The sequence below is a fragment of the Fukomys damarensis genome, unplaced genomic scaffold (genome assembly GCF_012274545.1).
Source record: "Fukomys damarensis isolate Sample0158 unplaced genomic scaffold, DMR_v1.0_HiC HiC_scaffold_23, whole genome shotgun sequence".
Classification (NCBI taxonomy): domain Eukaryota; kingdom Metazoa; phylum Chordata; class Mammalia; order Rodentia; family Bathyergidae; genus Fukomys; species Fukomys damarensis.
In genome coordinates, this window is record NW_022900935.1 from 63352493 (window position 1) to 63374804 (window position 22312).

Genomic DNA, 22312 nt, shown 5'->3' on the forward strand with positions numbered 1-22312 from the left:
AGCGAGCGGGGGCGGGCGTGGGTGGGGGGTGGGAGATGAGCGGATAGGTGGTGGGTGGATGGGAGGGAGGGCGATGGACCTGGTGCCTGCGTGAGTGGTGAGAAAGGCGTATTGTGTTGGACTCCCAAGGGGAGAACCGACCCCAGAATAAAATGAGAGCGGGTCATCTCTATGATTTCAGGGTTGCTCATGTAGATGTTAATGAGTTGTGACCCTAACCTCTCCTGCTGCCCTCTACCCCAGTTCCTAAATTATTGACTCTGCAAAGGCAGGATTTGGGGAGCAGGGAAGGAGAGGCTTGGCCCTGGGATTACGGAGGATGGATGGGGAGGTCGTGGAGGAGGGGCTGGGTCTGCCTCACCTGGCCCACGGCCAGGGGCTTTGAGGATGGCTGTCCTGCTACCACCAGAAAGCCGGACAGTTCAGGGCATGATGATGCTCTCTGGAACAAAGCTGGGCACCTGTACCACAGCCGGCAGAGCTCACTCAGTCCATGTAGTTCATCTGCTGGGAGGGGAGAATAAAAGTCAAAAATGTAAAAATGAAGACACCTAATTATTTTACTAGCGTATTTCAAAAACTTATGCCAACATGTCAGTTCGTGTTTAGTTTTTTTTTCTTATTTTAGAAGATTTGTAAGGGAAAAATTATGACATGTTTTCCTTTCTCTGATTGAACAAACTCTTAAAATATTAAACTATTGCTTAATAATTGATTAAAACTAATCTCAGTGGGAGCCAGACACCCATTTGGTAGGATCTCTTTAAACTTTTTGGGACTTTCAGCTCCCCCTGGCTCCTAACCTTTCTCTGGTCTGATCTCTCAGCTTTGCCTCTTGTGGGTTCATGACGTCGCCGTGCCACTGTTGAGCTGTGAGACAGCTGACGGGAGCTGGTCTGGCAGATAGAAAGCCCCGGGGACACCTGTGTCTGAGGGCAAGAAGGGGCAGAGGAAGGTGTGAGAGACTGCATAGGAATCAGAGGGAATCGCCAGCAACCCTCAGAGCCACCTGCGCCATCGGACTTTGGGTTTTCCACACGGGGACAAGGTCACACTTGCCTCTCCACTTGTCCCAGAGCCACTAAAACCACAGAGCAAAGTGGCCCTCTAGGAGGTCCCTCAGGCTGCCAGATTCAGAGAGACAAAAAAATACAATGGGATTGCCAGGGCCTGTGAGAAGGCCGCCGGGAGCCGTTCAATGGGGACACGGTTTCAGTTTGGGACGATGACATCGTCCCTCAAGTAGACGGTGGGGATGATTGCATGATAAGGTGAATGTGCTGACGCAGAGTCTGTTCCAAAGTGATGAAAGACACGGGGAATGTAGCTCGGTGTCAAGGCTTTGGGTTCAATCTCCAGGACCAAAATCTAAAGAAAAACAAGGAAGAATGATGGCAAATGATAGCGTAGCTACTTCGTGTACACTTAGGTTTAGATGGCAAATATTATTGTTATGGATATTTTGCCAAGATTAAGAGTAATAATCAGAAGACAAAACCTCCCAAAGGTAAACACACTTGTCCCCCTTCTGGAGCGAATCTCCAGGCATTAGGGCTGGCTTCCAGCTCCTCCCTGCCCGTGGGTCCTGCCGCAGTCCCTCCAGGCTCTGGGCACTGACGCAGGGTCCCCTGGGAGAGCTCAGGGAGACGGCACTGACAGTCACCCCGTGGATTCATCCCAGGTGGGTGGAGCTCAGAATGCAGGAAGAAGAAGCCAGGCACACCTGTAATCCCGTGACTTGGGAGGCCTCAGCAGGAGGATTGCAAGTTTGAGTCCAGCCTGAGCAATTTAGCGAGATCTTGTCTCAAAACAGTGAAAGGGATGGGGACTGAAAAAAAAAAAAAAAAGAAAGACGATCAATGATAGGAATAGCTACTTAATAGAATACTAGGACATCACCGAAAAGATAAGTCCCTTTATAATTGATTGATTGTAGTACCAAGGATCACCTAGGGCCTCACACTGAGCTACATGTCCAGCCCTATTTATTTATTATTTATCTATTTTTGAGACAGGGTCTCACTCTGCTGCCAAACTGCCTTGGCTGGGCTCCAATCTGTGATCTTCCTGCCTCAGTCTCTCAGAGTGCTGAGATTACAGATATACTCTGGCTATTTTTTCACCTTTCTGAAGACTTCTAAATAATATGGAAATAATATGTTTGCGGCCGAGTACCAAATTGTACTTTGTGGATATGGTCACATCCACATCAGACCCACAAAGAAAACAACATTCTGGGCTGGGAATGTTATGTTGCTCAGCGCTGCAGCACTTGCCTAGCTTATATGAGACCCTCCGCTCCGCTCCCAGCACTGCAGAACAAAACAAGACAACACAGAAGCCTTTAAGCATAGTGAAAAGATCAGAAAGAAGTTCATCAAAGTGAGGAAGATTATGGGCCACTTTTTCCTTTCTCCTTAAAGAAAAAATTGGAAATCTTTTGTGACGAGCAGTGACCTGATCACAAACCCCTTGCCCTCAGGGACTCTCTCACCCTGGCAGTGCCCTGGGGTCCCGGAGCCCAGCGCAGGGAGGCTGGACTCTGTAGCATGGATTACTGAGTTTGGTGCTTACACTGGGAAAACCCCAGCACACATTCTTTAATTAAAAACGTTAACTTTCTCTGGCCCTTCCAACTGCAGCTCTCTGAACTCCAGGCCCGTCTGCAGCCCTCTTCCTGGGACTCCTGACGCGCCCACCCACCTCAGCAGCTTCTCCAGGAAGAGAACTCCGTCAGCTCAGCCCACGTCCCCTCCGGACTCCCCCTGTTCGGTGAACGTCTGGGCTTCTGAGCAAGGCTGTGCTCTGGGGTTTCTGAACAAACACCTCCAGGACAGCCTGACTTGGGCCGGAAATCCACCCGGGGCCTTCACAGTATATAAATTTTGTTGTTGCCCTGAGCAATCCAGTTTTACTGATTTAACAACAAGCTCTGATCCTGTCTGGGAGGTGCGGGAAGAACAGTGGAGGCCAGAGTTTGGCAAGGGGCTGATGGCTTCCGGGAGGCCCAGGGCAGGAGGGCAGGTATGCTGGCCAGTTTTGAAGGGGCCGGGTGGTCAGTCAGTGCCAGAACAGCATTTCTTCTATGTGCCAGAATACACTGCCTTCGGGGTAGCTCCTCATGACTGATCACAGAATTTTAATGTAGGGTCGCCTCTTATCTTGTTCCTTCATTTTTAGAGGCAGAAAGAAAGAGACTCAATCCAGATGTGATGGCAAATACCTGTAATCCCAGCACTCTGGGAGCCTGAGGCGGGAGGATCGCAAGTTTGAGCCCAGCTTGAGCAACTTGGCAACTTATCAAAACCCTGTCTCAAAATTAAAAAAAAAAAAAAGCAAACATTTTTTTAAGGGGCTAGGGATGTAGCTAAGTCCAAAGGCCCTGGATTTAAACCTGGTCCGGACCAGCCCAGGTCACCCTGCAGCAGCTCTCTGGGGACCACAGTCATGTCTATAGGGTGAGAGCATCAGTCAGGGCTCTTCTGAGGGACAGAAGCCTTAGGGTGCACGAACACACACACACACACACACACACACGACAAACATGCACATGCACAGTCACACAGATGAACTTTAAGGGATCGGCTCTCTTGACGGTGGGGGCTATGAGTACAGAGTCTGAAGGGTGGTCAGCAGCCTGGACATTCCTGAAGGTGTCAGTGTTTTCAGGCCTGAAGCCAAAGGCTGCCTGAATCCCTTAAGCTCTTTGCTTTAAAGCCTTTACCCGATTGGGCAAGGCCCACCTACACTTGAGCTGTGTTACTCAGGACAGTGATCCACACCTTAATCTCCTCTAGAAAGACTATCGTGGAAAAATCTAGATGGGTGTTTGGCCCAACAGCTAGGTACCGAAGCATGGCCAAGTTGATAAGCAAAAGTAACTGACAGCTCACTGTGCAGCATTTGGCACCTCCGACTCCTGTGTCCTCAGAGTCACTGCTGTCCCCAGCCATGTGACAACCAAAGACAAGACCCTGCCCCATATTGAGTGGCCTCTGGTGGGTGGTGCTCTCTCCAGCGGAGGACTTATGGGGAAGGAGCCAGAAATCCAGAAGTGGCCTAGAACCCCATGGTCAGAGCACCTTCTCTGCTCCTGGATCTAACTGTCTCAAGCTCAGGTCACAGGGCCTCCCATGTCCTCCAGGCAATGAGGAGGCTGAACCCATCGCGGGAGCTCTCCAGACATCCTGTTCTCCTCTGGCCTGGCTTCTCTGATGATCTGTCCGTGGGTCTCGCTCTGATGAACAGCCATAATAATGGGTTTGGAAACTGGCCCAGAAATCAGAGATTCTGTAATAATTAGAGATCATTTGGGGTCCAGCTCCTGGGAACCATATGGGGCTAAAATAGAACTGTTTCATCGCATTCCTGAAGTATGTGACTGTGATATTAGGAGCTGAATACTGCCGAGCTCCTCCTGACCCTCAGCTCCTGTCCTTTCTAAAGGATGATGTATGCACCTCAGCCTAAGGGACAGTGACGCGGGGACCTGTGTTTTAACCCTTGATATTTACCCACTTTGGTCAGTTCACCAATCTCCAGTCTCAGATTTGCAAAGTAAATGCTATGCCCTTTTCATAGAGCTGTCATGCATAAAAACTGCCACTGTGTCCCTGGCTCCTGTCCCCTAGTGAGCCCTGCAGTGGGGGACGCTGGCACACGGGGTGGGGGCTGTGTTCTGAGGACGACAGTCACACCTTCCCTTCTGGTCCCAGGGCCCCGTGCCAGGACCAGGCCTGGTATACATGTATGCTGGCACATGGGGTGGGGGCTGTGTTCTGAGGACAGGCCTGCGCCTGCTGCGACAGTCACACCTTCCCTTCTGGTCCCAGGGCCCCGTGCCAGGACCAGGCCTGGTATACATGTGACAGGAGCTGGCGCTCTGTCTCCCTGGTGGGCAGTGGCCTCAGCTGACGATACCCCGAGTGGGGAGAAAGAGGACAGGGCAGGGGAGCCCCAAATCCTGCTCCTGCCTCCAGCGAGGACCTGGCCCCATCCAAGGTGGGAGAGGAGACGTGAAAAGAAAACAGAGGGGAGGGGATGAGGACCCCCAAGGCCTGCCTCAGGTGTTTCCAGGTGAGCAGGCCTGGGCTCGTCATAGCCACCCTCATCATCTGTGGTCCAGGGCCGTCTTCATCCCGGGGTCACTGCAGGGCTCTCGCACACTGGAGGGTCACAGTCCCGTCCCCTCCCTGTTCCCTTCTCACAACTGCTCAAACCCATCCTCAAAAGCTGGGCTGGGCACACATTCCTGTAATCCTAGCTCTCTGAGGCAGGATTGCAAATTTAAACCCAGCCTGGGCAACATAGTAAATTAGTGAGACCCTGACTCAAAACAAAAACTAAAAAGCGCTGGGGAAGTAGCTCAGTATAAAGACCCCGGGTTCGATCCCCAGTAGGGCCTGCTCCACCCCCACGCCAAATAGGTGCTGTATGGCTGTGTCCAGATGTCTCCCCAAAGCCACAGGCAGTCATAGGTGGGGCTTTCTCAGAGGTGGCTGGATCTAGGGTGTGTGACCCTGGGATTGAGTCTCAGTGCAATGCTAGGATGGAGGGCACTGGGATTAAGGCTGTGAGTGCGGTCTGCCCTAAGTAGTCTGGATAAGATAAAAAGGGCAGAAAGATGGTATTAAGGTCCCTTGTTGCTTTTGGTACCTTTGGTTCACCAACAACTGTTACCCCTCTGCCATGTGCCGCTCTGCCTTGGAGCCAGCCCTATGGACTGAAACTTCTACAAATTGTAAACCAAATAAATCTTTTCTCTCTTTAACTTGTGGGTGTCGGACATGTTGTCTCAGCAATGAGAAAAGAAACTAAGACAGATGTATGAGTAAAGCACCATTCCCTACGTCAATGTCTCAATTCAGAAGTGTGGAAAGACACAGTCGGTGCATGATGTTTCCCTCTATTGCTTCTTCATTGTTATCTTTTTATAAACTTGTATGATGAAGGTGCACTTTATTTATTTTTTGTGACCCTGGAGATTGAACCCCAGGGCCTTTGTCTGAGCTGTATCCCCAGCCCCTCTTAAAATTTTAAATTTTCAGCGGGGTCTCCCTAAGTCACTAAGTTGCGCAGGCTGGGCTCAGACTTGCTATCCTCCTGCTTCAGCCTCCCAGAGCTCTGGGATCACAGGTGTGTGTCACCATGCGCAGCTTGATCGGGCCATTTTGCGGAAGCCTGTGCAGCAGGTCTCTGCATGTCTACTAGTGACCCACTTTCCCCTGTGGTCCAGATGCAGCCCTGATCTCTGTAAGCTCAGAGTCTGTATAAGGGGCAAGGCCCAGATGTGTGGGAGAAAGAACTGCCCACGACACCCACCTTCTGTCTCAGGGGAGGTGGTGAATGTGATGGAGACTCAGTGGTTCTGAATCCCACCTCTAAGAGCCAGGAGGGTGCTGTGTCTTACAAGAGGAGCTAGAAGTGATTCCATGAGTCAACATCTCCTCTGGAAGCATTTCCTAGGTTAGACTGAAGGCAGCACTGGCTTTCATATACTACTTCATTTTATCGGCATAATTCTGTATTAGTAGCCCAAGAACTTTTGCTTATATCATCTACTTTGTTTGTTTGTTTGTTTGTTTTTTGAGACAGGGTCTCACTATGTAGCTGAGACTGACTTGGAACTCACTATGTAGCCCAGGCTGGTCTCGAACTCACAGCGATCCTCCTGCCTCAGCCTCCTGAGTGCTGGGATGACAGGTGTGCGCCACCACACCTGGCTATATCATTTACTTTTATTCTCACAACAACTTTATGGGGAGAGTAAAAAAAAGGAACTGTCCTTTCCCCCATTTAACATAATCAGTTATATGGTTGGACAGCTGTGAATTCTGAGCAAAGTTTTTTGGTCCAAGATTCATTTATTTGTGTGTCTCGTCATGACCCAGCCGGTTATCCATCCATACTCCCAGGCCCCCAGGCATCCCTCCTACATGCCATGTCAAGTCCCTAAGTGCCAGAGGGCAGAGGTGGCACTGGCTTTCAGGGAACTTCCAGTCTTGGGGATCATTTAGATCAAACATGTTATGGGGGTGGCTCATTTTGTCTTCCAAAAAGCGCAATCAGCCTCTTTACCCAGTTACAGTCTGGGAACAGGCAGAGGCGGGAGCACTGGTGACAAGGCCCTGGGGCTGGGGCTGGTGCAGCTGCAAGTGATGAGGCTGGGGGAGGGCACTGATGTCCCCAACACCCCAGAGGGTCCCCGTGAAGCCCCGAGGTGCTTCTGATGTGGTGCCAGAGCCTCCAGGAAAGCTGGGACAGGCTTTCTTGTCTCTCTCTCTCTCTCTCAGCACTAAGAGGGAGCAAATCTTCTGAAGGATTAATGGATCTTGGTGTCACGAGGGCTCCTGATTTACAGCCGGTCCTCTCTGTCCTCTTTAGCCTGGCAAACTCTTACAGCTAAGTTCTTTTTCATCCGTGCTGGGGATTAGACCCAGGGCCTTCACACTGAGCTATATACGTCTCCAGTGCAAATGTAGCTGCAAGAGCCTAGAGATCAGCGCACCCAGTCTCTTCCCAGAGACCAGACTGCGGTCCAGAGCTGAGCCCGCAGGTGTGCAGCCTTAGCAGCAATCCCTGCATGCACAAGTAAGCCCATAGCCGATTGGTAGGCATCCCCAGTGTCCGGAGAGCTCGGGAACAGTCCTGTGAAAGAGCGGAGGAGCCCGAGACAGCAGTGTGGTGATAATGCATGCTCATGTGACTAGAGGAGGGCAGGAGAGGGCGACACAGCAGGCAACAGTGCGGGACAGAGGGCGAGAGTCAGTCTCTGAGTGACCACGGGGTGAAGTTGCCCGAGAGTAGATGGGGCCCAGGCCTGGGCGGAGAAGCCAACCACTGATCGTTACCTACTGCTGTGTAACAGGCCCCTGACCTGAGGGACTCAAAACAACTTCAGGCTGAGGGTGTGGCTCAGTGGCAGAGAGCTCGCCCAGTGCGTGGTTTCCCTTCCCAGCACTGCAAAAGCAAAAACAACCGAAGAAAAGACTCCACTTCAGCGGTTACCACACCGGTCCTGGGTCAGAGCCTGGGTGTGACAGCGACCTCTTCGGATCCGAGTCCCTCAGGAGGTCATGGCCAACTCAGGGCCCCTAGGAGAGGGCTCTTCCCCCAAGACCGCTCAGGTGGCTGTCAGCAGGGCCCAGCTCCTCCAGGCTTCCGACCCAGGTTTTGTGGGTTCCGCCACATGGGACGCTCTGCAGAGCAGGTCGTGACCGGCAGCTCTGTCAGATGCCAGGCCGTCCTCTGCAGAGCTAGCAGAGGCTCAGAGCAGATGGGGAGGTAGAGACAGCAGTGGGGCCAGGACTCCACCTTCTGGGCCCGGCAGCTCTCGCCCACCCGCCCTGACCTTTGGACTGTCTTTCCCTCTCACTTGCCCTGTTGTTCTCACCCTCCTTCTCCATCCAAACAAATCCTCCTGCTCCAGCTCCACGGCATGCACTGCGAATCCTCCACGCGCACGCTCCCTCCCACCGAGCCTTTCCCACCTGCACACCCGCCCCAGCCCCTTCACAGCCTGCAGCTGCTGCTCTGTGGGGAGCTGCCTCCCTCTCTCTGCCCGGGCACCACCGGTCATCCCTCCATGGGAGTTAAAGCCACGCGGGGCTGGAGAATCCTGCTGAATCCAGGAGACAGAAGCACAAAGCAGGGAGCACACCCGAGACCCCGGGTCACTCTGGGTGTCAATAGCCAGGTGGGAGCTGGGTTCAAGAAGTTGGAACACAAGCAGGACATGTGTTAGAAACATAGGGAGATGTGTGCAACATCCGACTTACCGTTTAATGTAACACAATTTTGGTCATGTCCAAGTTTTCAGCTCAGAGGCATTCAGCACTGTCCTCAGAACTTTCATCTTCCCCACAGAAGCTCTGTCCTCATTAAACAGCTCCCATTCCCTTTCCCAGCCCCAGCAAACTCCTCCAACTTCTGTCTCTGGGAGTGTGTGTGTGTGTGTGTGTGTACCTGGAATCCAACTCAGGACCTTGGGCTTGACAGGCAGGCCTGGTGCCGCTGAGCTAAATCCCCAGCCAACCTTTTTTTCTTTTGTTTTCTTTTTTTTTGAGACAGGGTCTCGCTACGTAGTTCAGGCTGGCCTCAAACTCATGGTGATCCGCCTGCCTCAGCCTCCCAAGTGCTAGGATTACAGGCATGCACCACGACGTCCTGTTGTCTCCAGGAATTCGACCACTCTAGGAACCTCCAGTAAGTAAACCCTGTCCTGTTTGTCCTTTTGTATCCAGCGTGTTTCACTGAGCAGTATCCTCAGAAGCCACTTGTGTTGTAGCAGGTGCCAGAATTGCCTTTTATTCTCCACATGCTGGGCATGGAACCCAGGGCCACACTCATGCCAGCTAAGTCCTCTACCACTTTGCTGCACTTTTTCACAGCTGTACGCTATTCCAGTGTATGGACAGCTGCATCTCAGCTACCCACTCATCTGTGGATGGACACCTGGCTGCCCCACCTGGCTGTGCTTCTGTGAACATGGGAAAGCAGAAGTCTGTGCAGAACTGGTCACCTAGGGTGGAGCAAAGATGGAAGGTGTGGAGAGCAGGGCCACTAGGAGGGATCCCAGAGTGGGAGTGGTCAGGAGGAAGCCCCCTGCCTGGGAAGGGGCCAGAGAGGGTGCAGCCACAGGGCTGGGGAGCATGGCCCTCCCTAAAGTAGACCCAGCCGGGGTCTGAGTGTCCCTCCCCTGCCCTCAGTGGGTATAGCCCATGGGCCTCCTTGACACACATCCTCTGAGCTAGGACCCTGTCCTCCCCTTAACTGAGGCCTGCCCCTAGTCCCATGGTCATAAGCAGATCTGGGGAGACTGTCATAAAACAGTTCCTAGGGAGCTGGATCCAGAACTGATTCTGGGTTTTTTCAGAGTTGGGCCACCCAAGTCCTGCTGGGAAAGAGGCGCTCGCCAGCGCCACAGAAAAGTCACGGTGCCAACGTGTGGGGGGCAGAGGGCCCCTCATCCGCCCTGGTTAGCAGGTTCTGTGCACCAGGCAGCGAGCATGCGAGGCACCACACACACCTTAGCCCGATTCTCGATTGTCCACTGCGGCACCATAAGGACCATCACAAGCCAGCCCGTAACTCCCTGGCAGCATGTGGCACCACCCCTTCCCGTGGGTGTGATGCTTCTCACAGTGGGCAGCAGCTCCCGCTTCTCACCCTGGTGATGGCAGCAACACAGACACACAGGCGCAGGTCCAGACTCACATGTGCATTTTCAAGTCCCTGACTTGCTACTCTGTTGATGCTCTTTGGCCCAAACCAACCTCAGGACCAGACTTGCCCTGGTACGGTTTGGTGCATGCCTATCATCCTAGCTACTGGGGAGGCTGAGGCAGGAGGATCACAAGTCTGAGGCCATCTTGGGGTCAATTTAGGGAGTGCCTGTCTCAAAACTGAAAAAAAAACCAAAAACAAACTGAGGATGTGCAGCGGTAGAGTGCTTTCCTGGCATGTGTGAGATCCTGGGTTCAATCAATACCACGAGAAATAAAAACATGAGAAGAAAGAGAGAGAGAGGAAGAAAGAAAAGATCAGACTTGTAGTCAGGGTGAGGAGAAGGATGTTCCACCTTCACGAAAAAAAAGCTGCAAGTCACACAAGGGCAGGACACAAAGAGGGCAAAAAAATGCGGCAAATATGGCTGCTCCAGAGGAAACAGTGGCAGCTCCTCCTGCCCTGGAAGGGAGCTTTGTTTTCCCTGATCTATCTCTCTGGTCCCAAGTCCAGGATTCGCTGACTCCTCATCAATGCTCAGCGAACCCTGCTTCAGCAAACAAAACTCACTCTTTGCCAGGGATCCCCAGAGGTCTGGGTATCTTGTTCACTCCTAAATCCCCTACAAATTCACCTTTCTTTCCTCCAGGCGTGCTAGGAAATAAAACCCTCTCTCTGAGTCTGATGGGTGTGAGTAGAGCTCTGCGGGGCTGGGGCTGGAGCTGAAACATGGAATGTTTGTGGATCCAAACTGAGCTGGATTGGCAGGGCCGGAGGAGGAAGCGTGCTGCTGAAACGGTGCCCAAGTTGTGGCTGTCGGCTGCCCGCACTGCCAGAATTGCTCTGTTTGGAGGTATGTTTGTTTTATGGATTACGCTATAAGGTTTCCTTGAATTTGGGGTTTTCTGCAAAGCAGGCCTGACCATCTGAGTTTTATATGCTTCTCAAACCTCCTGAGGTTTGACTCTGAGCAGGAGATGTGAGGCGTGAGCTGAGAGGCCCGTGTTGGGCTTGTGGAAGGTGGTGAGGGCCAAGCAGGCTTGCCACGTGCTTCATGTGTGTTGCAGAAGGCGGAGGGTCTTTCCTTATCGTTTAGAAAAAATGTTCGGCCATGTGGCAATCTGCCCTACTTTTTTTTTTTCTGGCACTGGGGATTGAAACATGGCCTGTGAACTGAACTATACCCTCCACCCCTTTTTAATGTTTTCTTTTGAGACAAGGTTTTCCTAAGTTGCCCAGGCTGGGCACGAACTTACATTTCTCCTGCCTCAGGCTCCCAGATTCTGTCCTGATACTGTTGTGACTGACGTGAAATGCACAGGCTACGTCTGTGACTGGGCTGGGGAGCCTCCCTCTCCATGCTGGAGACTAGTTCCCTTTGCTGGGGCATGGCTGCTTCCTGGGGAGCTCCGGTACCTACAGGAGCTGTCAGCTGACTTCCCACATGAGGTGCAGAGTGGGGATTCTAATGGGGCTGGACGAAGCACGGAGCAAAGTCTGGAGACATTTTTGGTTGTTGTGATCGAGAGGGAGATGCTGCTACTGGCCTCTCCTGGGCGGAGCCTAGGGTGTTGCAGAACACACCAAGTGCCCAGGACAGTGCCGTAGTAAAGGATCATTCCCTTGAAGTATTATGCAAAAGTAAGGAAATTCTGACACATGCTCGCCGTGGCTTGAATGTGGCCTCTCTGAAGTTCAGGTGTTGAAACTTAAAGGCTGCTGTGATGGCATTAAGAGGTGGGGTCTTTGGAAGATGGTGAAGTCATCAGCCTCTCCCAGCACTGTGAGTGGGATTGGGGCCAGGGATTTAGCTCAGTGGTTCCACTGCAGGGCCCACGAGCTCCAAGTCCTGAGTTCGATCCCTGGTACCAAAACAACAACAAAAAATAAATGGACCCAGTCTGTGTTGTTACAGCAGCACAAAACAGGTGAGGACAATGCTGCAGCACGAGCGAAATGTGGAAACAGGTAGGATAAGCCAAAGGGCAACAGCATGTCGCTTCACTTACGTGAGATCCCAGAGTAGTTGAAATCATAGCGGTGATGCATGAGGGTGTCTAGGGGGCTGAGGGATTGTTTAGTGCAGACAGTTTCAGTTTGGGAAGAGGAGGGGTTCTGGGGATCTGTCACAGGGATGGTTGTACAATCGTGTGAATGTCCTTAGTACCACTGAGCTGGGCAATGAAAGTTTCAAATTTTATGTTACATATATTTTAGCACATTTTAAAAGGTGCTAAATTGTAAATTAAAGATAAAAATCATTGGCTCAAAATGTCAGTAGTGCTGAGGCCGAGAATGTGGGCACACGTTGTGTGTGACAAGGTGGTGTCTTTGGTCCATTTGTGCGGAGGCTGGGTAGTTTACAAAGAACAGAAATCTATTTCTTATAGTTTGAGGCTGGAAAGTCCAGGATCAAAGTGCTGCAGGTTTGGGGTCAGATGAGGGTCTGCTTCCAAGATGGCACCTTGCTGTTCTGGTGCTCACATGGAGGACAGCCAGAGAGGCAAACCTCCCACCCCTACCCCTGCAGCCCTTCTGTCAAGGGCCTTTTTGTCAGGAAAACCACACTGTTCTCCCTGTGCTGTCACACTGCAGTGACCCCCAAACACGTGCGAACAAGCCATCAAAGCTGGGACAGTAGACACTGGGTGTTCTCTGGTCCAGCTCAGTGCTGGCACTATCAACCTGGAGTAGGCATTGGGTGGCACAGAGGGAGGGCCAGTCCCCAAGAGAACCACCCCGGATGCCAGCCATGCGGTCTCAGGTGATTGATTTCCCTGTGCTTCCGGCCACTAGCTAGAAATACATGGACGAAATATATGGTGAATATTATAATTAACACATTTATTACAGTAAAAGACACTTTGTCCTTAGTTGCCCTCAAAATACTGCCTCTTGCTTCGAACGTACCTATGCTGTCATTCTTGTCACCTTCTGAAGCAGGTCTGGAAGTCCTCCTTCGTGAGTGTCTTTGGACGTGTTGTTGTGGCTGCCTTGTTTTCTTGAATCAGTTCAAAACGTTTCCTTGTCATGGTCATTTCTGATTTGAGAGGCAGGAGTCTCAGGGTGTCAGAGCCAGTGACTAAGGTGGACGAGGACACAGCAGATAAGGACTGGTTTTTACAAGCGGGCGTTTCCGTTACGATGGCTCTCGGCAGCAGTGTTCACCACGTTTTTCATCACATTTCATAAAGACAGGAAACACTTCCAGAATTGCTTCAGAAAGTGGTAAGAACAATGGCATAGTGTCTCCAGTGTGAGGGAAAATATTTTAAGGGGGATTCATGGTAATGTTTTCTGGTGTAATAAAAAACAAGGTTTTTTTTGGTACCTGGGATTGAACTCCAGACTTTGCACCTGCGAGGCAGGCGACAGAATCACTGAACTAAATGCTGGGCCCTAAAAAACAATTTTTAATATTCACCGTGTTTCTCAATGGCATCTCGTGAATTGGGGTTTACACAACTCCTTTGTACAATCAATTGCTCGAGCAGCCAAAAGACTCAGGGGCACACACAGGTGGTGTAAAGGACACCACAAGGGAAGGGTGAAGCTCCCTGTCCTCCGCGGTCCCTCGGGGTGTTACTGGAGACCGCATCATACACCTTATGCTGACAGCCTGGGTGGGGCCCTGCCAGGCCTGTCTTGGCCTCTGTGGGCAGCATGCCTCACTGAGGGGCATGGGCCGGACCTCTCTGGAAAGGGGGCAGGTCCTCACCATCTGGACCTACCACTGAACAAAGTGGGACAGAGAATTGCTTTCAACTAAAGGCGGAGGAAGACTAGTTTCTCTGACTTGCTTTGAGGAAGAGAAATCCTAGTTTCTACGGCCTGCCCAGGACAGAGGCTTATGAACCAGAACCGTTGGTGAAAATCATGTACAGAATACATATTAGCCTTTACCTACATCTTCAAGAGCCCACTTCTTAAACGGATACTGTCACACTGCTGGTTACATTCCAACCTGAATTTTGGAGGGAAGGTTTCTTTCAGACGGTAGTACAGGTGCTGGCTTGATGGGCCACTGTGACCGCACAGCGTGATGCGCCATTGCCGTACAAATGTCACAACCTATGCAACAGCAGTTTCTCCTTATCTTCTTCCTGTCCACCTGTGTCCACAGGACCCCAACTTCCTGTGCCAAATTCCATTTGTGTAACAGGATTTCCCAGAAAGAGAGATGAATAGGGGTACATATCCGTACTAATTAGAGGAATCATTCAGTTAAGGAGGCCGAGAAGCCCACAACAGGCAGTGTGCAGGCTGGACACCTGAGACGGCGGTAGGACATGTGTGTGCAAATCTGAAGACATCAGAAGCAGGGAAGGGGACGATGTGACTCCCACTCTGAGGCTGAAAACCCAGGAATCCCAGGATTGCTGGCTCAAGCCCTGGAGTTCTGTCTATGGAGAGGAGTGATGCCCGAGCTCTAGGATAGAGCCTTTCCTCCTCTTCGGGGACCCTAGAGGACAGCCAGTGTCTGTGACCTATGCTCCCTTGGTCCCTCCCAAGCGGACCCTCAAAACTGTGCCTCACTTTGTCACCTGTTCCCAAACTGGCCCTGCTTTTGCCCAGGATCCCCAGGCCCAGCTTTTCTGGCGGAGCCCACCACATCTACCAGCCCATTCTTGGCTCCACATAATTAGGAGCTGGTGCTGGCTGTCCACCATCTCTCTCCATGCTCCCAATAAAACCTTCTCCTCTTTCCTTAGCCATAAAGCACCTACAGTTTGGGGACACTGGGTCCCCATGTGAGGCATGCGTGTCTCCCAAACACATGGGGTCATCCAATTCAAGAAGTTTCTTTTAAGGGAGATTGTTTCAGTGACTCCATTTTCCTTTGTGACAGGCATAAGAACTGCAACAGGCCAGGACACACCAAGTCCCTGCCTTCCAGAACAGATAGAGGCACAGTCAGTAGGAGGTATGCCAGGTGGCCATGAAGGTGGTAACGAGAGGGCATGGAGGGGATCAAAATTGTTTTTTTCCCTTCCTTCCTCTCTTCCTCCATCCTTCCTTCCCTCCCCTTCCTTAATCACCCCCTCCTTCCTCCTCCCTTTCTTTTTCTTTTTCTTTCCTTTATTTTTTAGTACTGAAGCAAGAAACTAGAGCTCAGGAATGCTAGACAAAGGCTCTACCTCTGATCTACACCCCCAGCCCTTTTCCTTTTTATTTGCGACAGAGTCTCACTAAACTGCCTAGGGTGTCCTAGACTCATGGTCGTCCGCCTGCCCCAGCCTCCCCTGCAGCTGGGATTGTAGCCCTGTGCCACTGTGCCTGGCTGCCAAAGTGATCCTCTGGGGAGTGGTCAGGGAAGGCTCCTCTGAGTGCTGACATGAACAGGGACCTCAAGGAGGTGAGAGAATGGGTGTGTGGGTGTCTGGAAGAAGCTCATTCCAGGCAGTGGGGACAACAATCGCAAAGGTTTAGGGGTGGGATAGGGTGAGTGACTTGACCTCTCCCTGCCCCAGGCCACAGACCCGACAGGGTCAGGGACAAAGGAGGGTGGTAAGGCCCACCTTCTCTTTTAGTTATCTTTTTTGTTTGTTTGTTTTTGGTACCAGGGATTGAACTCAGGACCTTGTACTTCTAAGGTGGGTGATGGCATCCCTGAGCTAAATCCCTGGCCCAAATCTACGTTGTCTTTTAAGTGGCTCCTGAGAAACTCAACCTTCAGACTGGACCTAGTGACCAGGCCTGGGGGATTGTTCTGTGCGCTGCGTGGCCACGCTGAAGAGTGAGGGGGAGAGAGGGCCCAGGGTCACCCTCTGAGCAGGAACCTTGGGCCAAAGACACGTGGGCTTTGGCCTTGATGATGCCATCAGCATTAGACAATTTCAGGTCCCTGATGCTGCCTCTGCTTCTGGAAGTTTCTGAGTCCTCCTAGAGCTCAGCTCTTCTCTGCCATCAGAAAGACCCACAGGGGCTGTGGGTTGGCTCAGTGGTACAGCACTTGCCTAGCGTGCATGAGGCCCTGGGTTCCATCTCTAACAGCACAAAATCAAACCAAACCTCTGGTCCAGTGGAGCTCAGCTTGGCCACCATTTGCTTTTTCCTCTTGTTTCTATTTTATTTTCTTTCTATACTTTTAATTGGGCTATAGGTGAGAGTTACTGAACTACCCCCCAGGAAAGCCTTCTTCCACCTCGCATCAGAGGAGGAGAGGAAGGGGATGCTTTATACACTGACAGGAGCAGAGGGGTGACCGTCTCTTTGGGGACTGCATGTCTCCGACACACCAGCATTCAGATCTCATGTGTTGGCAACTTAATCGCCAAGATCCAATGCTAACAGTATTTGGAGGTGGGGCCTTTGGGAGCTTAGGGTTATTAGGGGCCATCAGGGCAGGCTCCATGGTGACAGCAGTGAGGAAGACTCCCGAGCTAGCACACTTGCTCTGTCTCACCAGGTGACACCCTGTACCACCTAAGGACTCTGCAGAGTCCCCACCAGCAGCAGTGACCTCTCCTGATGCAGCTGCCCCATCTTGAACTTTCTGGCATTAGGACCAGGAGCTGGGTAAACCTTTATTCTTTATGGGTTTCCCAGGCTGTGGTATCCAGCGATGCTGGCAGAAGAAGATGATTCTGCTGTGCAAGGGGCCTGGGAACTGCCATGGGGGCCACAGCCTTCGTCTTCCTGCTGCCCCTCCTCTCTGCTTTCAGGGGCAGGAGGAGGAAGAGGCATAAAAACTCAGCTCTGTACTCCAAATAAATAAACGACAGGAATAGGTGGATCTAAGAAGGCGATCACCATAGCAATCACTTTCCTTTGAAGGTAATAAAAACGAGCATTGGAAACATGAACTCTGGGACCTGAGGCTGCAACTCCTCACCTGCGCTCATCACCATGAAGGAGCCGCGTGGAGGGAAGAGGGCAGGACTTCAGGTTCACTCCTGACAGCGCCCGCTGATTAAAAACTGGAGGAGGGAAAATACGGGAGGAAGATGGAGAGTTATGGGGGGAAAATAACCACCACAGCTCTGACAGAAATTGAGAATATAAATTACATTCACAGATTTCTTCCCAGCTGACAGATCTCCAGCTCGGGACGGATGGTGCTGGGTCAGGCAGCTGGCACACATAACTCACAGGGGCGGGACCCAGCCGGAGCACCAGCAGATGCACTGCACCGCCGGCCAGTGGGGCTGCTCTGCCTCGGCTTCTTGGGTGCCTGCTGGTGTGCTCCTCCCCTGTGACCATCAGTCCTGACCTGCCGTGGTGACAGACAGACCAGACACGGCTGGGCCTTGGCAGCTGGGCTGTCTGCAGAAAGCCAACGGCATCCTCCTTGCCAGGAGCATCAGTTTCAGGGGGCTACATGGAAATTTGTGTCCTTTTTACTTTTTTTTCTTTTTCTTTTCCGATATTTGCCCTCTACAAGGGGAGAGCTGTGATGCAGGCATCTAAGGCCAGTTCACTGTTCCCAAGCTCTTGATGCTGGTGCCCCGTGACAGCCGCGAAGCCTTGGCCCCTCCCTAGGGCTCCAGCCGGAGCTTTGTCCAGACTCCATCGTCTTCCAGCTCTGATAGACGATGCCAGTCCTGAGCTCTGTGTGCACTGTCTGAGTCTTTTTCCTGTGCAGTGTATCCCCAAACAGAAACAAGTTCCTATTGTTCCTTTATCTAATTTGCAAAACTCCAGAGAATAAAACTAAGGGAGAAATTAAACCACCGGTGCTCATAATGGGAAGACGGATGACATCAGATTTTCATGGAAGCGTCTGGAGAGAGCCCAGGAACCACTGAAAAGTTCATACCTTTGGCGCTAGGGATGTAGCTCAGTGACGAGCACTTTCCTAGCACACACTAGGACCTGGTTTCACCCCAGCACCACACACACACACACACACACACAACCCACACCTTTTGTTTGTTGTGGGCCAAATCATATTTCCCCGAAGCAGATGCCTGAGCCCTAAGTCCTGGTACCTCTGAATGTGACCTTATTTGGAAATCAGATCTTTGTAGATAGGAATAAGGTAAAAGTTAAGTTGATTAATGGTGTCTTGTGTGTGTGTGTGGTACTGGGGGTTGAACCCAGGGCCAGCACTCTATCACTCAGCTACACGTCCAGCCCTTGTAAGAGCGTTGAGTCAAATTTTTACAGTCCAGCTCCTCTCCCAGAGTCGCAGGGCAAAGTGCCAGGGTGAGAATTGGAACCTAGTCCTGGGCTGGAGCGCAGCTCAGTGGTGAGTGTCTGCTCGCAAGTGCAAGGCCCTGGGTTCCTCCCCCAGGGCTGCAAAACAAAACAAAAAGACCCCAAATCCAGCCCTCCTCCCTTGACTCCCAGCGGGAGCAGATGCAGCGAGCTCCCAGCTGCTGGCCTCAGGCCAGCAGCAGTCCTTACCTTGTGCTTGGCAGTGTGCTGTCCCCTGAGGACCTGCAACTCACATTAGCTTTCTCTGATGGGAGCCTTTGCCCAGCTCTGACCAGCAGACAGATCTTGAGAAAGTCATTGAAGAGCCGGGAGTGGTGGTACAGGCCTGCGATCCCAGCACTCTGGAGGCTGAGGAGGGGGACTGTGAGAACAAGCCCAGCCTGGGCAACTTTGAGACTGTCTAAAAAAAAAAAAAAGTTAATTAATTTTCTCTGCTTCAACTTCCTTCCTGGTAAAATAAATCTAAAACAGGAGCTGCCCCCGGAGCTGGGATAGAACCCAGAGCCTTGCGCACGCTAGGCAGGCACTCCACCAATGAACTCTGCCCAAAGCTCCTACAAATTGGAATTTTTTACCTGGAGTTATTGTGGCAAATTAAATGAGTTAATTCTCATTAAAAGAACTTGGCTTGGGGCTGGGGATTTAGCTCAGTGGTTCTGCTGCCTGCCTTGCAAGCCCAAGGACCTGAGTTTGATCCCCAGTATATATAAAAAAAAAGAACTTGGCTTGGTACCCACACTCATTAATCATCATCACCGTCATCATCATCATCATCATTTTGGTGGTACTGGGCATTGAACCCAGAGCCTTTACACTGGGCCACATCCCCAAGCTTTTAATTTTGTTTTTTTTTTTTTAAATTTTAAGTCCGGGTCTCCCTAAGAGAACTTGAACTTGTGACCGTCCTGCCTCAGTCTCCCTCAGTCTCAGTAGCTAGTATTTACAGATCTGTGCCACCGTGCCTGGCTCAGGTTTTTAGCATTTTACCTACAGGCGTACTTCTCTAATCTCTCTGTGTACAGCAGAGGCAACTCTTGGGTGAGCCACGCTCCAGGATCTCGTGTTCAGCACAGAGGCTGGGAAACACTGATGCTATGTAAATATTACATAAAATAACAAAGGAGTTTAAAAGGAGACGGTTATATTATTTGTATTTTCATAAAGGCATAATCTTATTGTAGGCAATATTATTAAAATAAAAGGTTATAAAAATTCAGTTTGGATGCTTTTATTGGATAACGAATTTCCTCAATATAGTTTCAATCCTAAAACCTTCTCTTCTCTTTGAGCACCGTATCTGTGGAGGACATAGACCCTGTCTTTGTGGCTACATCTCCAGGGTCCTGGGGAGGGAGGAGCTTGTCCCTGCTCACAGAGCTTATGACCTGTGAAGATGCTGGCCTTTGTCCCTTCTCCACAAAGAATTCCTGAGGGCTGTGGACAGTGCCGTCTGGTCCACAAACTTCTTGGAGATGAGACCCCCCTAGAGGGTCAGGACCCCCAGGATGGGAGCCAGATCTCGAGGAGGCTGGGGTGGGGCACCTTCCCTTGCAGCTCCTTGCCCTAAGCTCACAGCTCCCCAGAGAGTCTCTTCCCTTCCCTCTAAACAGCCCCCACGGGAAAGAACCCACAGAATGAGAAGGAGAAGGCACAGGGCAGGTCCGGTTTTTGTTAAGGATTCACTTCTGCCCCCCACCCCTGCCTTGATGGGTCTCCTTCTTGGCTCTGTCTCGCCCTGGCTCTTTGGAACTTGGGCCATGAAAAAACACTAAGTTCTGAAGGAAGAGATGAGGGTAACGGGTGAAGTTTATCCAAGGCGAGGCAGTTTTCACTATGGTCCCTTTACTGCGTAGGGGGTAGCTACCCTTTAAAAATGGGAATGAGGGGCCGGGGATGTAGCTCAGTGGTTTCACTGCCTGCCTTGCAAGTGCAAGGTCCTGGGTTCGATCTTGGGTACCAACAAAATCAACCAAACAAACAAAAATGGGAACGACGTTCCTTCTGTATGCCACCATCTACACGCTTTTTGTCAAATAAGGTAGAAAGACACGCCGGAAGGTGGAAGTCACACACATGGATGTCGCTATATTTTTAGAGGGATGAGAAGCAGAGAGGAGGCAGCAGCCTCCAAGGAAGGTGAGCCTGAGGCCCAGCACCCTCGCCTCCCTCTTCTCACCTCTGTCAACAAATCATGTGACCCGCAGAGGGCTGGCTCCCATATCGCTAAAAACAGAGTAGTAATGCTCAGACAAAAGGGAAGTATTGTGTATCTATTTTGGTTTCTTTTAAGCTAAGCACAGATTTCTCTGGGAAGGAGCTGGCTGGTCTCCCTGCATGGAAAACAATAGCTCAGTGCAGCACCCGGTTGTCTTCCCTTCCCTGACCTCCATCCTCATTCCCCGTTCTTGATGACAAAACACATTCCGTGCCCTTGATTGATTTAGCAGAGAATCTGCAATACTGGAGGATGGATCGCAGCCCATCCCGGCTGCCGCAGAGCGCCTCGCTCGGTTCCTTCACCAGCAGAGGCTGACGCTGAGCCCAAGGCTGAGCAGGTCCAGACTCCTCCGTTCTTCCTGGTCAGAAGGCCATTTGCCTGAGCCATTCTTCTAGACCTGCTTCCCGCCCCAGCTCTTCCCTACCTCTCTCCTTGACTTCTGCTGCGTGTGACTTAACACTATGGTTTGCCGCCTGCCCTTGTTTTCTAACCCTGCAGCTGGCACTAGTGCACGCAAAGGCTGGCCTTGAACTCAGTGTGTAACCCAGGCTGTTCTGGAACGATTCCTCCTCCTGCCTCAGCCTTCCAAGTGCTGGGACTCTAGGTGTGTGCCGCCATAGCTGGCCTCAGGTTCTTATATTTGTTCTCTTACTTTGCTGTATCTTTGGCTTCTGCTTTCCAAGCAGCCTGGGTTTTAGGGCTAGAAGCCTTACAGTAAGGACAAGGCCCCCTCCCTCTGTCAGGCGGGTCGAAGGTCATTCTGCTGGTTTGGATCAGAGCTACACCTGGAAGGTCCTGCTCATCTCTGTCGCTTCTGCGCCTGCTCCAGTTTGGCCTGCATCCAGGCAAATCTTTGTTTTTTTTTGGTTTTTGTTTTTTCTTTTTGGTACTGGGGATCAAACTTGGATCCTTGTGCTTGCGAAGCAGGTGGTGGAACCGCTGAGCCAAATCCCCAGCCCTGCTCATCTCCATCTGTGAATCTATAGCCGGACTTTGCCCACCAGCCAGGTTGTTTTAGGGGCACTCAGCTTATAAACACCTCCCCGTTCACATTCTGCAATGTGACTGTAAGAGGCTCTGCAGGCAAGTTACTATCAATAACCCTACCCTGTTTTCATAGTGTCAGTCAGAAGTGTTTTCCTGCATGCTCGCAGCACTTGTTTTCAAGATTAAATTATCTTATTTAGAGTTGTTATGGGAAGCTAACGTCCCTGCTCATAGGGAGTTGGGGACACTGGAAATTGGGACTGTAGGCCCAAGTGGCAAGTTGATCACATGCCATGGTAATTGGATGCCCCAAATGAAAAATATTTGTCCTTGAATTTCCAGACTCTCATTGGTCACAGAGGCTTGCTGCCTTTCAAAAGCCTGGAGCTGCTCCTCCAAGTGCTTGTATGGGCCATGAACAAAATCACTGGCTGGAGGTGGTCTCTGAATGTCACAATGCCATGAAATAGGTCAAGCCCACTCTTGAACTTTCAGGCTGTGAGTCAGCCTATGGCCAGCTTCTTTCTTCTTCTCCTCCTCTCCCTCCTCCTCCTCCTCCTCCTTCTTCTTTTACTTGAATTATAGTTTTCAACCTGAACTATCCTTAAACATTTACCATCTTCAAGTTCTTTGTGTCTCAGGTGTGGAGACAGAGGGCAGGATGTGTGTGTGTGTGTGGTGTGTGTGTGTGTGTGTGTGTGTGTGTGTGTGTGTGTGTGTGTC

At 51.3% G+C, this 22312-nt stretch overlaps 1 long non-coding RNA gene across 1 annotated transcript; it reads right to left on the minus strand.

Moving 5' to 3' along the window:
• Positions 1-13096: 13096 nt before the first annotated feature.
• On the minus strand, positions 13097-18749 carry LOC104858391. Its single transcript, XR_779136.2, has 3 exons — positions 18574-18749; positions 17060-17144; positions 13097-13306 (listed from the first exon to the last, which is right to left on the minus strand). It is a non-coding gene; the product is annotated as an uncharacterized LOC104858391 (long non-coding RNA).
• Positions 18750-22312: the final 3563 nt, after the last annotated feature.